Source organism: Mobula birostris, chromosome 16, assembly GCF_030028105.1.
Source record: "Mobula birostris isolate sMobBir1 chromosome 16, sMobBir1.hap1, whole genome shotgun sequence".
In the NCBI taxonomy this organism is placed as follows: domain Eukaryota; kingdom Metazoa; phylum Chordata; class Chondrichthyes; order Myliobatiformes; family Myliobatidae; genus Mobula; species Mobula birostris.
This window is the reverse complement of record NC_092385.1, coordinates 23,111,260-23,127,461: the sequence shown is the minus strand read 5'-3', so window position 1 is coordinate 23,127,461 and position 16,202 is coordinate 23,111,260. Positions and strand designations below refer to the sequence as shown.

Here is a 16,202-nt window from a genome sequence, read left to right as displayed (position 1 = left end):
TTTGTGTTTTTAGACCCAATTACTTCTCCCTACCCATCTTCCTTTCCTGCCATCTACCCAAGTTCCAGGGATCTTCCTGTAAATTAAATTTCCATTTCATCCCAAGTACAATACAGCTACCACCATGCTATTAAAGTCCAGACCTCCAATAAGTGCTCCTAAAACCCACATCATCTCTCTCCCGTTACTTTTAAATCTTGTGCCTGCCATCTTCCTCTGTGTCCTTTGCTTTTAAAAGGGTAAGAAACAAATTAAACTCAATAGACACAGGAAGCTTAGTTCAGTTAATAGTGCTCTCACTTCTGAGTCAGAAGGTCATGATAGGATTTTTTTTACTGCCAAACACAGCTTTTTACAAACTGGGGGTTGCAAATAGGAGCTGTGTTTTTGGAGCATTCCCTATTTATGATCTCATTGGAATACACCTTAATGATATCAAATATAAAGCAGCAATTTATAGTATTAACCAAAATAGCAAGGACAAAAGAGAGGCAGAGTGAGTACCCTGGCAGGGATTGTTATTCAGCTTACTGGGATTACATTTGTGAACTTGTACCTGTTTAGTAATAGAGTCTTTGAAATAAAGTTTCAAAATTACTGTCCTATACAGTGTGTCTATGCTCACAGCTACATAATTGTATTCCTATTTTGTAAGTGTATTGCCCTTGCAGCGTTTTATGTACAAGGCTATGCAGTGAGTAAAACACCTTTTCAAAAATCATCTGAGACTGAAGCTTTCTTCAGAGTTATTATTAAGATCTTATGAAGCTGCAGAAAGTTAAGTAAAATACATATTAAATTCAATACGAGATCATTGTGCACCTGAATATACTAATGCTGCTGATTATTCTCACAGTCTGTGTTAACCAAGGCAATATACATATATAATATTTCGTAACTGTGTTATGTAAACAAGAGTAAACTTTGGTGCAGTGATATCTTAATAACAATAAATGATGAACATAATACTTCCTTCAAGATATATCTACAAATGTTTGCCAATATTAATAAAAGACAAGAAGTTTGCTGCTTCAAGGGCAAATAAAGCGAAGATGGAGATGAATGTCTTTCCACTGCATGCTTCAAATCAAATAAAAAGAACCTGCACAGGAAATGATATTAAAAAAACAGCTTACGTACGGGAAGTGATGTTCATACAAAATGAACTGTGCCTCCAGAGGCTAGAAGATAAGTAAAATGTGCAATGTTTGCTGAGGCTGTTTCATTCTGGTTTGATAGAAAGACTAGTGGTTAGTTGTGACATTACTTCCAAGCAAACTGGATGCCAGGAGGAACCATTGAGATGATGATATGAGTACGAGGGTAATTTCTGCACAACACATCTACATGCAATTTCTTCAAACCAATGTTTGAGAACTTACCAGTTGACCTATTAAATGTAGGTGCCTATGTTAACAGTGGTGTCCTGCAGGTTCACCATTTTACTTTATTTACAGAATGCAAGTGATTATTACCCACCTCTAATTGCTGCTGAGAAGATTGTGGTGAAATGCCAAATGCTTTGCACCTCCGGAATTTCAACACAGTGCAGCTAAAGAAGTTGACCCGTATGCCCAAATAAAGATGGTGTGTGATCTTGAATACGGCTGAGCATTTGTAGGAGCCTGTTAGGTAGTAGAGATTGTTTGTCTGAGGTAGCCTGTTAAAGACGATTTTGCTAATTGTTATTATGCAATAACAAAGTGGTTGATATGCAATGCAGTTATAGTGCTCTGCTGGTGCAAGGACTGAATATGAAGTTTTCTGATGACTCTGCCATAGTTGGATGCATCAGCAAGGGAGGTGAGGCTGAGTTCAGGGCTACCATAGGAAACTTCGTCACATGGTGTGAGCAGAATTATCTGCAGCTTAATGTGAAAAAGACTAAGGAGCTGGTGGTAGACCTGAGGAGAGCTAAGGTACCGGTGACCCCTGTTTCCATCCAGGGGGTCAGTGTGGACATGGTGGAGGATTACAAATACCTGGGGATACCAATTGACAATAAACTGGACTGGTCAAAGAACACTGAGGCTGTCTACAAGAAGGGTCAGAGCCATCTCTATTTCCTGAGGAGACTGAGGTCCTTTAACATCTGTCGGACGATGCTGAGGATGTTCTACGAGTCTGTGGTGGCCAGTGCTATCATGTTTGCTGTTGTGTGCTGGGGCAGCAGGCTGAGGGTAGCAGACACCAACAGAATCAACAAACTCATTCGTAAGGCCAGTGATGTTGTGGGGATAGAACTGGACTCTCTGACGGTGGTGTCTGAAAAGAGGATGCTGTCTAAGTTGCATGCCATCTTGGACAATGTCTCCCATCCACTACATGATGTACTGGGTGGGCACAGGAGTACATTCAGCCAGAGACTCATTCCACCGAGATGCAGCACAGAGCGTCATAGGAAGTCATTCCTGCCTGCGGCCGTCAAACTTTACAACTCCTCCCTTAGAGGGTCAGACACCCTGAGCCAGTAGGCTGGTCCTGGACTTATTTTCTGGCATAATTTACATATTACTATTTAATTATTTATGGTTGTATTACTATTTAATTAATTATGGTGCAACTGTAACGAAAACCAATTTCCCCCAGGATCAATAAAGTTTGACTATGACTATGACTATATCTGAAGTGGTGAGTGTGTTATTAGTTAATCTTGGCTGTATCATCCTGAGTGACGCCAAGTTACTTTATTATGGGGATTGCATTCTCCTAGTCAGAGAAAAATGCAGCATCTCATTTCTCTGTAGAGATGGCAAAAAATATTGAGTTGCAAGATACCCAGCCTCTGAACTGCTCTTGAAAATGGAGTATTACTGTGGTAGCTCCGTTTAAGTTTCTATTTCATGGTGATTGAGAGGATATTGATGGGACTCGCCATGGTAACGCCATTGAATATCAAGGGCAGGCGTTTAAATTTGAGACAGTCTGCAGATGCTGGAAATCCAAAACAACACATACAAAATGCTGGAGAAACTCAGCATATCTGGTAGTATCTATGGATAGGAATAAATAGTCACTGTTTCGGGCCGAGACTCTTCTTCAGGACCTGAGTTGTCTGACCTCTTGGGTTCCTCCAGCATTTTGTATGTGTTGCTAACAGTTTAAACTCCTTTTTGCAGATACCACTGATTGGCACTTGAAAAGATAGATAGTGCTTGCCAGTTATCAGTCCATGTCTGAATATTATCAGGATTTTGCACGTTGTAGACAAGGGTTGCTTTATTATATGTGGAGCTGTGAATGAATTGAACACTGGACAGTTAGCCATGAATGTCTATGTTCTGACCCACCATGGGGGCAGTGGTGAGCAGGGTGAAGTCTTTAATGAAGCAACAAGAATCTTGGTTGAACAGAAGCACTGTAGTACACCTGCAATAATGTGCTCAGGCCAATTCAAAGTAGTGATCATTAGCTTTCAATTGTCACAAGCATCTTCCTCCATCCTCAGTGCAACTTCAAGATGTATTTGACCCTAGTATCTGTTGACTTCAGATGTACTTGAATTGCTTCATGCCTCACTAGTCAAGCTGCTGCCATGATGTTTGAAGGCCATCACAACTGATATTGAAATTCAGTTCATTTTTATTCTATAGGTAGAGGAATTGTAAATGCAAAATAATAGCAGTAGGGTGCTTTTTAAATAGTACTGTTGATAATGCAATCCATCATTTTGCTGATGATCGACGGTTACCTGATGAAGAATAAATCCAGATCAAGGATTTTCCCTTTTGTACGCATTGTTTACTTAGGTAATGTGGAAAACTGTCCCCTGTTATCATTATACTGGAATAGATTGGTTGGATCAATACAAGACTTCAATTCTACAGCCAGAATATACCTGCTCCTAGGTGCTTCACTTCGTCCTGTGCCTTCCCCTTGAAATCACCCAAAGTGAGTCAAATTAGCAAGTGACTGTCTTCTTTGATGATAGGGATTTCAGGACAAAACTGAGATGAATTATCTACAGTGGTTAAAGAAAGGAACTGAAATGGCCTTTGCACCTTTTGGTGAGAGGTTTCACATTTAATGGGAATAAGCATCGACCCATCAAAGCATGAAATAATTCAAAGTTTTTCCCAAGAATTCAAAGAACAATCAATAGTACACTGACATTGTAAATAATTTAGGAGACATCTGAATTTTGATAGTTAAAATGTCTGCCCGAAGGATCAACCCCAAATCTTGACGATGACCTTTTCAGTCAAGAAACAAGACTTCCTCCTTGAAAAAAATAACATGGCTTACAAACGTTTGCATCCGTAACATGTTTCCTACTCTGTACTCTGTAAAGCTGTGATTTATATATTATCATTATTGTTCTTGGATGTTGACAGACCTCATGTCAATTGGATGTTGGTACCTTGTAAGTCTCACTGTTATATATCAATGCTGTACTGACAGCATACTAAATTTCATTTTCCTAAAAATCTGGATGCACATATCCTCAGAAAGCTATAATTCCAAATCTTTTCTCCAAATTGTGCTGTGAGATTGAAATTTCACAAAGTATGATCTAATCTGGTGAAAGCTAAAATTATTTTTAATGGTTTTCTTACCCTGTAGCATTGGAATCAAGGTGTTGCTGATTAGGTTTCCCATGGAAGCTTGACACTAAACAGGAAGTTTTCAGCAGCGATTCAAATTTGTTCAATGGATTCCTGAAATAAATAATTGTTAATGATAATTCATAGATTGATTTTGCTGCATATAGTGAATCTCTTAATCATAAATTCCAACAATAGTCCTGGTTGCAATGGATTAAGCTCTCAAAATCTTAATTGGAAAATCTTAATTTTCCTAACTCTTAATTTGTTTCTGCTTCCTTTGTTCCTTGAGGACAAAGGATGCACTGCTGTGTTAAGTGTATTTGATGTAATGCAGATGTGCAATTCAATGACGTCTCCACTCCCTACCTCCCCCAGGCAACACGAAAACATACATTTGTTAGGCCTGTTGTTCTATGTCAAGGGCTTTACTGCAAATATAAATTGGTGCATGTTTTCTCTTGCTTCTCCTGTTCTTCAGCAAAATGATCTTATAAGTAAGTCTGTTCCGTAAAATGATTTTGACAATCATATTGCTATTCACCTGGAATTTTACTGTTCTAAGTGTGTGTGTGTGTGTGTGTGTGTGTGTGTGTGTGATGCAAGATGGAAAATGGTATTCTGAAGATTGCTGTTCTATGAATGTAAAAGGGCATTCTGTATTGAAGTAACCACATTTCCTGAATGTTGTATTTTGGAGTAACTCCAAGAAAACAAACTTTATGAAGTTTTGGAATATAACAGAAACTTGTTTTGCATTGTAATTCATATGTAATGATAGTGATTACCATTCATGTAGTTCACCCCATCATTCTGTGTGGTACTGTTTGCATTTTCTCAGCTTCTGTTTTCTCAGATGAAGGAAATTATGTAATTAGTTGTGGGATCTTTTCATATTATTTGAGAGATGCTTTTCATTTAACTCTGAGCTTACTCCCCTCCTCCATTAATAATTGACTCAATCACCAAAACTGTTTCAGCTTGATTTGATTTTGAGACTTTAGATAGATATGAATAATGTCTTGTTTCAAAGAGAAAAGAATATAAGTGATCAAGTTAGTAATGATCAAATAAAGGATAAAAAATATTTTTCTCCTTTCTGAAGCTTATGGTGCTTTGGTTCTATCTGAAAAACAAACATAGCTCCCTTTCACTCCTAAATTGCACAGATACTGTCATTTTAAAAATGTGATTTTTGATACTGCCAGCTTGTCATTCTGTCACTATGCATTGCCTGTAAAAACAATACTTAAATAATGCAAAGAATGTGAAAATCTGAAGGTTTGAAGAATGTTATGAAAAGATTAGTTCAAAATAGGATCCAGAGGGAGTTAACGCTGGTAACTTACAGCTGTAACAGAGTACACAAGCTGCAAGAATTATCTCAGAATCAAACTATTCCAACTCTCAGTCTCCTCCAAGTAAACGTCAGCGCATTGGAGAAATGTAGATCAGCCATTCCAAAAATGTCAGCAAAAGTTATGCTCTACTGCAACACTACATTATACCCCATGGAGTGATCAGACTCTGAATAAATAAAACATCAGGATTGCAATGATGATTTTAGTTCTGAGATATATATTCCAGAGTTCCGTGCTGATCAGAAGCCATTTTTATGTCATTTGAGTATAAAAAGGAAAGAAGACAGCGTAGTCTTTGATGTTGATAAACTCGCACTTTTGTTGATCACTGGACTCTGTCAGTAACACCCAAGTTAACAGTGACAGTAAAATCAGTGGAAAAGAAGGGCACTAATTTAACCCCTTAGGTAATCCATGTTGTAGTTTGTAACCACTTAACTTCTAAATACATTATCAATTGATAAAGGGCTCCAAGTAGAGCTCTTTATTAGCCAAGTACAAAGCCAATATAATTTAACTTTTACCTTCATCTTCCTATCCAATTTCAAAGAACAATCAAATTTGAAACACTGTTTAACCTATACACTGTTTTTTGCTGAGCACTGAATCTAAGTTTGATTTCTAGAGGAACAGATTCTATTCAGGAAATGTTACGTTTCTTTTTACCTGTCATTGTGATTGTGGAAGTACTGGGTACTGCTGCATCTCTTTGCATTACACGGCTCATGTGCATGTTGATGGATTTTAGCTGATTAATAACCAATACAATTAAATTGACTAAATTAATGCCACATAAAAGCTGACCTTCTGATCACCTCTTTGATTAATTTTAGTGACATATGTATATGCAGATCTAAGTCTCTTTGCTCCACACAGTCGTTAAACTCCCACCATCAAGAAAATGTTAAGATTTTTCTATCTCAGAATCCATTTGTATTTTATCTACCATAGATTTGCCCAGTTACCTTGGATATGTGTTTTTGAAACTTCCTGTTCTGCTATTGCTTATAGTCTATCCTAATCTAGTGTCTTCAGCTTTGAATAAACAATTCCTTGTTCCCTCATTAATTTTGTTGGTACAGTGTATGTACAGCTAATGAGTAGCTGAAGTCAAATAGGGATTTCTGAATGCCACTACATTTCATATACCAACTATTAGTAAACAAATCCTTAGTTAGGATATACTGCCTTCAGACCAACAGCTTGATAATACTTCAAAGTTGGTTACTGTAGTGCTTAATGCTTCAGTTCAGTTGGTAGCATGACTGAAATTCTGTGTATGATGTATGCACACATTAGAAACTGCAAGTAGATTGCAATTTTAATCTGTTCACTCCACTGATTTGAAGCCGGATTTATCAAAGCCAGTTTCCCTGAACAGGGAATTGAATGCTATGTGCATAATGCTGGAGAATGGTGCTAAGTGTTAAGCTTTTAATGAATGCAGAATAGACTTGTAGAGCTGAAGGTCCTGGTCCTGCTCCTATTGTCAAAATGAATGTCAGTAACCTGGAAACATCATGTCTTCAACTTGAGCAGATAATTGTCTGTTTAGCAGCTGGAAAATTAGCCTGCCAACTACTTTATTTATAGGAATTAGCAATTATTTGTAGGCTTGTTGGTAGTAGCTAAGAGTTCTTTAGTATTCAGAGAATGTTGAATGAATCTAGAACTAGTGAGAATGTCTCCAAAATATCCATGATGGAGCTGGTAGAGTTTGCACTTTCTGCAACTTTTTCTGATCCTGTGTGGTGAACTCCATACTAGATGGTGATGCAGCCAGTTAGAAAGCTCTCCACAGTACATCTGTAAACATTTGCGAGAGTCTTTAGTGACATACCAACTCTTCTCAAACCTATAATGAAATGTAGCCATTGTAATGCCTTGCTTGCTATTGCATCAATATAGATAGATCCTCAGAGATGTTGACACCCAGGAAATTGAAACTCCTCACCCTTTCCATTGCTGATCCTTCTGATGGTGTGTGTTCCCTCAACTTTCCCTTTCTAAAGTCCATAATCAATTCCTTGGTCTTACTGACACTGAGTGAAAAGTTGCTGTTGTAACACCACTCAACCAGCTGATCTGTCGCTCTCCCGTGTGCCACCTCATCACCATTTGAAATTCTGCCACCAATAGTTGTGTCATCAGCAAATTTATAGATGAACATTGGACTGTGCCTAATCACACAGTCATGGGTGTAGAAAGAGTAGGGCAGTGGGCTAAGCATGTATCACTGAGGTGTGCGAGTGTTGTTTGTCAGTGAGGAGATGTTATTTCTCATCCTCCGGCTGTGGTTTCCGATGAGGAAATCCAGGATCCAGTTGCAGAGGGCGGTACAGAGGCCCAGGTTTTGGAGCTTGATGAGTACTATTGATCACTCAGCTGTAATCAATAACTGAATTATGTCTGAGCTCTTTTGATTTTGTGTTTTATATTCTGTGTTCTTTTGCTGATATTTTTTGTTGTTGTTTGCGTGACTTTTTTGTGTAGTGGGTGGGGAGAGGGGCATTTGGTTCTTTTTCTTTGAATGAATTCCATGGTTTCCTTTGTTTTGTGGTTGTTGTGGGGAAGACAAATATTAGGGTTGTATACTGCATACATACTTGGATAATAAATGTACTTAAAATCTTTGAACAAACGGTAGCTTGAGACAGGCCAAGCTGCAGCTTCTGGGTGGTGGCATTCTCCAACCATAGAGACTCCTGGCTCTTTGCCAAAATCCCCACGAATGGACATGTGTAGCCATGGAGGTACAGCAAAGAAATGGGCCCTGTGACGCACTAAGTCTGGATCGATTATTATGCAGCCATGTTTACAATAATCCTACCCTACCTCATTTTGTTCTGTCTCATTCCCACCAATTCCCAAACTCTACCATTCATCTAACACTAGGGACAGTTCGCAGTGACCAGTCTACCTGATAATCCATATGTGTGTGGATGTGAGACTACCAGGAGAGATCCACACAGGCCACAGGGTCAACATGCAAACTCCACACAGACTGCAACAGAAGGTGTTTCACAGTGCTGCCACCAGCAGCATCATTGAGCCACCCATCTGTGCCCCAAAACAAGTGTTTCATATACTGGACTAATTTGCAGTATGCTGTAAAATGGTGCTCTGAATTAATTAATGCACGTTGCGTAGTTGTTAACCTGTGGGTTAATAACTGTCAAATGATGTAGACTTAGCCCTTTCCTACAGCTGTGCTGCAGGAAGTGAAGGAGCAGGAGGAATAGCGGAAGTGAGGGAGGTGTCAACATGAGGGTTTGTTATTGTTGGACTGCTATGGACCTACTGCTCCAAATACAATTTCAATAGACGTTCTCAGTTCCCCATTTACTCTTCCCATCTTGTACCCTTTATTGTTATTCCTCACAATCCTCAGTTGACCAGAATGACAATCTACAAGATCAGTGGAGAAACAAGACTGCAGATGCTGAAGGAACTCAACAGGTCAGGCAGTGTGTGGGGGAAAATGGACAGTTGACATTTTAGGTCAAGACCCCTCACCTGAACTGCTCTGGTTCAACTTTCCAATCCTTATTTATACAACCTACCATGGAAAACAAACATTCAGTCATCAAACTATTCATTGTTGTGATTTCCAACAATGTCCTCTTCACTAGCTTTTTTTTCCTGTCCCAGTACTCTGACACTGGCTTCTTATTAACAGTAAAATCCAATGCAAATTGGTAAAATATAGTATTTATCATTCTGAAACTACATTTATTTTTGCCCAGCTTTTCTCTGTAGGATATTAAAACTTAATCATTTTATGTATTTACTTATTACTAAAGGTCTTATTACGTGCCTGTGTACCTTGAGTTATTATTTCCAATCTGCTGACTACACCATTTAGATATACTACAGACAACCAAATACTGAGAAAGAAGTGCATGCAAAATAAAATAATATATTAAATCAATACTTAAAGAATCTTCATCATTGGTGATTGCAAGTGTCTTCAAACAGGCAAGGAAGAAACAGAAAATTCAGTATGGAATGCTGAGTGTGTACATTGCCTTTTTTTTGAAAGGTAGGTAAATATCTAAACATGAAAGAAAATATTGCCAGGCCAAGAAGGAATAACTAACTTTGAACAAATATCAGATCTAAACATCAGGAAACAGCTGGACTCGTCTAATGCAGAGAAGGTGGTAAAACTTTTGACAGGAGGCTAAGTTTAGAACAAGCTGACATTAATACAAAATAATGATTAGAAACTCAAATATGGATGAATTTCCGTAGTGATAAAAATGTGGAACTCTCTGTCACTTAGAGTGGCTGAAACAGACTGTGTTTAAAAAAGCACTTGATGCAAATGGGAGGGAGAAGAAAACAGAAAGATATGTGCAAGACATAATTAGAGTGGGAAATTGTAATTAGTGTGAAATTTAAACATTATCATATGTCAGTTGGTCTAAATGGTCCTGTAGTAATTTTATGCAATTACCATTCTATTGTTCCTATCAGTTATTTCAACCAACAATAGTTTTGTTATTCTAGCATTTATTATTTCCTAACAGACTCAATCCTTCCATCTTTGCAGTTATATTTTTATGTCAATACCACTGTTAGTTGCATAGATCTCTAAATGCAGTAGCTTATCAATGCTCTTTTCACTGATGCAATAGAACTGCAGCTTTCAAAAACTATAATCTCTGATTGCAAATTTTATTATATTTGCATTTCATTTCAATACCCTGAACAAAATTGTTTTCTCTATAGTCCCAGTCAGCTGTAACTGTTTGCGTATGTTCTCCTGTTACTTGAATTATTAATTGTTTCCTTCTAAAGCTAGATTAAATTATTCCAGTTTACTTCTTATCATTTCTGTCAATCACTTGGCTCACTGTGTTTAGTGATATCTTCCTGCTTGAGAAAACTGTCCAATTTATCTGTGATAGTTACTTTCTGTATGCACCATTCCAGTAATATCTTGTTCAAATACTTATTCTTTCTGTGCTAATACTAAAAATAATTATGATACTGCCTCAGCACCTTTTATGTTTATACATGTCTACAATATGTTTATATTCCTCCTTTGAAAAACCTTCTATATCCTTTTAACATATTCATTGTGGGGCACCTTAATAAACACACATGGAGTGCTCTATTTGAATGTTTTATCCAGGAGGCAGAACCCTAGTCAAAGGTAGGACTTCAATATACCTATTACTCTATTTGTTTAATTTATCTGTTGCTTGCCATTTGGGTATTGGTTCTGGCATTACTTTAATTAACCTGAAACACCGTGTTGTGTGCTTATCAATAGTCTCCATAGCATTGTGTTCCAAGAACGTATTCATCATTCTGACCTCCAGCAACTTATTGTGTTCTTGAGCTTTCACTGTTTATTTCCACTTCTTGACATTCCATCACTTTAATTTTCAACTAGTTGAATTGGGAGTTGATCTGTGACTTTTTTTTCCTATAGAAACTTACATTTGTGTTATAGCTTAATGGAACTGTATATTTTTACTGCTCAATACATGTGGGCACTTTGTTTGAAAGGTTTCCGGGAATTAATTAGGTTTGAGTTTCAAAGAAAGTCCCTGCTAATTGCAGAACTTGTACGAGGCTCTTGGTGTCCAGTGCTGTTAGGCATACACTGAGTTTGGGTTTACTGGAATTTCAAACTTCATACTCTTTCTAATCTCCCCTTTGCCGTCTGGAATGGTTGAAAAGTGCTGGAGGCGGTAGAACTTTTAACGTGCATCCGGGAAATTCATGCCTTCAGTAGTCAGGGTATAGAATATGGGGGTATGGATATTACAATGCAGCCATTTTCCTGGATGAGTACAATTTCAACAAAACTCAAGATGTTTGACACATTACAAGACATTCAGCCCTTTTGATAGTCACCCCACCTATGACCAGTTGATCACTCCAGCACCAGCTCGCCATAATAGTTTGCACAATCTGTAGGATGCACTGCAACAACTCACCAAGAGCCCTTAGTGGGCACCTTCCAAACCCACTATGTCTGCCAATCAGAAGAATAAGGGCAGCGAAAGCATGGATACACCACCACCTGGAAGTTGCCCTCCAAACCACGTAAGATACTGACTTTAAAATATATCGCCATCCTTTACCGTCGCTGGGTCCAAATTCAACTGACTCAAAATACAAGCTCATCTGTTTCTTCAGACAAACGCTCATTATTTACTGTCCTGTTTTCTCTTGTTTCAGCATCTGTTTGTATGCAAGGTGTAGGAAGACAGCCTGGTCATCTGATTTACCAAACTGTTGACTGGGAGATGACTTGTTAGCTAACTTTGGTTGTATAATGATGGTTGAGGATGTTTAGGCCCCTGTGAGTGAGGTATTTAATGAGTACTGTGCTTCAGTATTTACCAAGGAAAAGAATATGGTGGACCAGGAGATCAGTGCTGAGTGTATAAGTATATTAAGGCATTTAGAGATCAAAGAGGAGAAAGTGTTAGACCTCCTAATGAGTATTAAGGTGGATAAGTCCCCAGGGCCTGATGGGATTTACTCCAGGTTTTTGATAGAGGCAAGAGATGAGTTTGCTGGGCCCTTGACCAGTACCTTCATGTCCTCTCTTGCCACAGGCGAAGCCTCAGAGGACTGGTAAGTGGCTAATTTTGTACCTCTTTTTAAGAAGAGAACAAGGGAAAATCCTGGGAACTCTAGACTGGTGAGACTCACATCAGTTGTAGGGAAATTGATGGATAAAATTCTTAGGAATAAGATGTATGAGCATTTGGAAACCCATGGCCTAATTAGGGAGAGCCAGCATGGCAAGTCGTGCCTTACCAACTTGATTGAGTTTTTTGACAAGGTGATGAGAGAAATTGATGAAGGTAGGGTAGTGGATGTTGTCCACATGGATTTTTAGTAAGGGATTTTATGAAGTTCCTCATGGGAGGCTAATCCAGAAGATTAAGGTGCATGAGATCCATGGTGAATTGGCTGTTTGGATTCAGAACTGGCTTCTGCATAGAAGACAGAGGGTAGTGATTGAAGGGACTTATTTGAGCTGGAGGTCTATAGTTAGTGGAATTCTGCAGGGATCTGTGCTGAGACCTCTACTGTTTACGATATACATAAATGACCTGGAAGAAAATGTAGATGGGTGGGTTAGTAAATTTGCAGATGATATCAAAATTGCTAGAGTTATGGATAGCACAGAAGACATAGAACATAGAACATAGCACGTTACAGGCCCTTTAGCCCACAATGTTGTTCCGACCATGCAATCTACTCTAGAAACTGCCTAGAATTTCCCTAGCACATAGCCCTCTATTTTTCTAAGCTCCATGTACCTAAGAGTCTCTTAAAAGACCATATTACATCTGCTACCACCGCTGCCGCCAGCAGTCATTCCACACACCCACCACTCTCTGTGCGAAAAACTTATCCCTGACATCCCCTCGGTACCGATTTCCAAGCACCTTAAAATTATGCCCCCTTGTGTTAGCCATTTCAGCCCTGGGAAAAAAGCTTCTGACTATCCATATGATTAATGCCTTTTATCATCTTATACACCTCTATCAGGTCACCTCTCTTCTTCTGTTGCTCCAAAGAGAAAAGGCCAAGTTCACTCAACCTATTCTCAGAAGGTACACCCTCCAATCCAAGCAACATCCTTGTAAATCTCCTCTGCACTCTCTCCATAGTATCCACATCCTTCCTGTAGTGAGGTGACCAGAACTGAACACAGTACTTCAAGTGGGGTCTGATCAGGGTCTTGTATAGCTGTAACACTACCTCACGGCTGTTGAACTCAGTCTCACGGTTGATGAATGCCAACATACCATATGCCTTTTGAACAACACTGTCAACCTGTGCAGCAGCTTTGAGTGTCCTATGGACATGGACCCCAAGATCTCTCAAATCCTCCACACTGCCCAGAGTCTTGCCATTAATATTATATTCTGTCTTCAAATTTGTCCTACCAAAATGAACCACTTCACACTTATCTGGGTTGAAGTCCATCTGCCACTTCTCAGCCCAGTTCTGCATCTATCAATGTCCCGCTGTAACCTCTGACAACCCTCCGGAGTATCCACAACACCTCCAACCTTTGTGTCATCAGGAAACTTACTAACCTACCCTCCTACTTCTTCATCCAGTTCATTTATAAAAATCACAAAGAGGAGGGATCCCAGAACCGATCCCTGTGGAACACCCAACTGAAGACTGGCAAAGAATATAGCTCAACATAGATCAGTTGCAGATATGGGCTGATAAATGACATTTGGAGTTTAACCTGGATAAATGTGAGGTGTCGCACCTTGGTACGGCGAATGCAAGAAGACAGTACCCTGTTAAGGGCAAGATCGTTATCAGTGTTGCTGAGCAGAGAGATCTTGGGATCCAAGTTCATAGCTCCATAAAAGTGGCTATACAGGTCAATAAGGCGGTTAAGAGAGCTTATGGAATGCTTGCTTTTATTAGTCGAGGCATTGAGTTCAAAGGTCAGGAGGTTATGTTGCAATTTTATAAAACTCTGGTGAGGCCACATCTGGAGTGTTGTGTATATTTCTGGTCTCCCCATGATAGGAAGGATGTTGAGGCTTTGGGGAAGGTGCAGAAGAGGTTTACCAGGATGCTGCCTGGTTTAGAGGGCATGTGCTATCACAAGAGACTGAATAAACTTGGATTGTTTTATCTGGAGTGCCAGCAACTGAGGGGAGGTCTGTCAGAGGTTTGCAAGATTATTAGACGCATGGATAGAGTAGACAGAGAGTATCTGTTTCCTAGGGTCAAAATATCTAATACCAGAGGGCATGCATTGAAGGTGAGGGGGGATAGTTTCAAGGGGGATGTGATAGGTGAGATTTTTATTCAGAGTCATGAATGTCTGGAATGTACTACTTTTTATGGTGGTAGAGGCAAATACATTAGGGGCTTTAAAGAGATGTTTGGCTAGGTACGTGGATGTAAGAAAAATCGAGGGATTTTGATATGGTGTAGGTAGGAGGAATTAGTGTTTGGGTGCACATTTGTAAGCCAGGTGGCATGTTGCGGTGCTGTATTGTTCTATGTTCTGTGGTGGGACGGGAGATACACTGGCAGAATTGTGGTAACACACTCGTGAAGTTGGAGGATTAATATCAATAAATACTTAATGGACAGCATGATCAGAGTGAGCCGAAGAACCTGCAGTGTGTGATTTTGTGATCTAGGTATCTGTGCAATTATTTTTGTTCTGTAGAACATGTAATCCTTAAACTATCTTTCTTTCATAATATCTATTATCTTCAATATGTAGTAGAAATTGTGAACAAAAAGAATTGTTATTTTGGAGCTACTAATTTATTGCGAGTTTTCTTTCAGAGAAAAAGCCATCTATTTTGCCCATTTCTTGTTATCTTACAACTGATTGGCTCACTTGTCCACTTCAAAGCACAATGGGAGTTATCATGTTCTGGAGCCCAGACAAGCACTGGTTAGACTGGATGGCAGTGACCTTGAAAGGATAAATTTGAGATCCATGCCAGTCCAGCAGATGTTACGGTTTTTTTCTGGTGTTAAATTTGCAAATACAAAAAGATGTATCGCAATACTTTCTTTACCTCACAGATGAATTCCTTTTATGTTCATATGAACCAGGTGGTGATATTATAAAAGGTGATGAATAAGGTGAGAAGGACACCCGCATGGTTTGTTGCCTCTCGGGTGCCAGGGTCCGGGATATCTCTGACCGGGTGCACGACATCCTGGTACGAGAGGGAAAGCAACCTTAAGTTGTGATACATGTTGGGACCAATGACATAGGCAGGAAGAGGGATGAGGTCCTGAAGTGTTAGTTTCGGGAACTAGGCAGAAGGGTGAAGAACAGGACCTCAAGGGTGGCGTTCTCAGGATTGCTGCCAGTGCTACGTGACAGTGATGGTAAGAATTGGAGGAGATGGCAGTTGAATGTGTGGCTGAGGAGTTGGTGCAGGGAGCAGGGTTTTAGATTTTTGGATCATTGGGATCTCTTCTGGGGAAGGTGGGACCTGTACAGATTGGCTGGGTTGGGTTCCTAGCATGGTTCGGGAGGGTTTAAACTAATTTGCAAAGGGGATGGGACCCAGAGCGATAGAGCAGTGGAAGAAGTGCATGGAGTAAAGCCAGATCTAACATATAGAGAGACTTTGAGGAAAGAGAAGCAGAATAAATGGTGTAACGACAGTAAGGTAGAAGGGCTGAAATGTGTGTACCTCAGTGCAAGAAGTATCAAGAATAAAGGTGATGAACTGAGAGCTTGGATACATACATGGAATTATGATGTAGTGGCCATTACAGAGACTTGGCTGGCACCAGGGCAGGAATGGAT

General features: G+C 39.4%; 1 protein-coding gene across 2 annotated transcripts in view; it reads left to right on the top strand.

Moving 5' to 3' along the window:
- Positions 1 to 16,202, top strand: part of LOC140210846 (ERC protein 2) — an 880,422-nt gene that overhangs the window by 842,254 nt on the left and 21,966 nt on the right. The gene's annotated exons all lie outside the window — the stretch shown is intronic.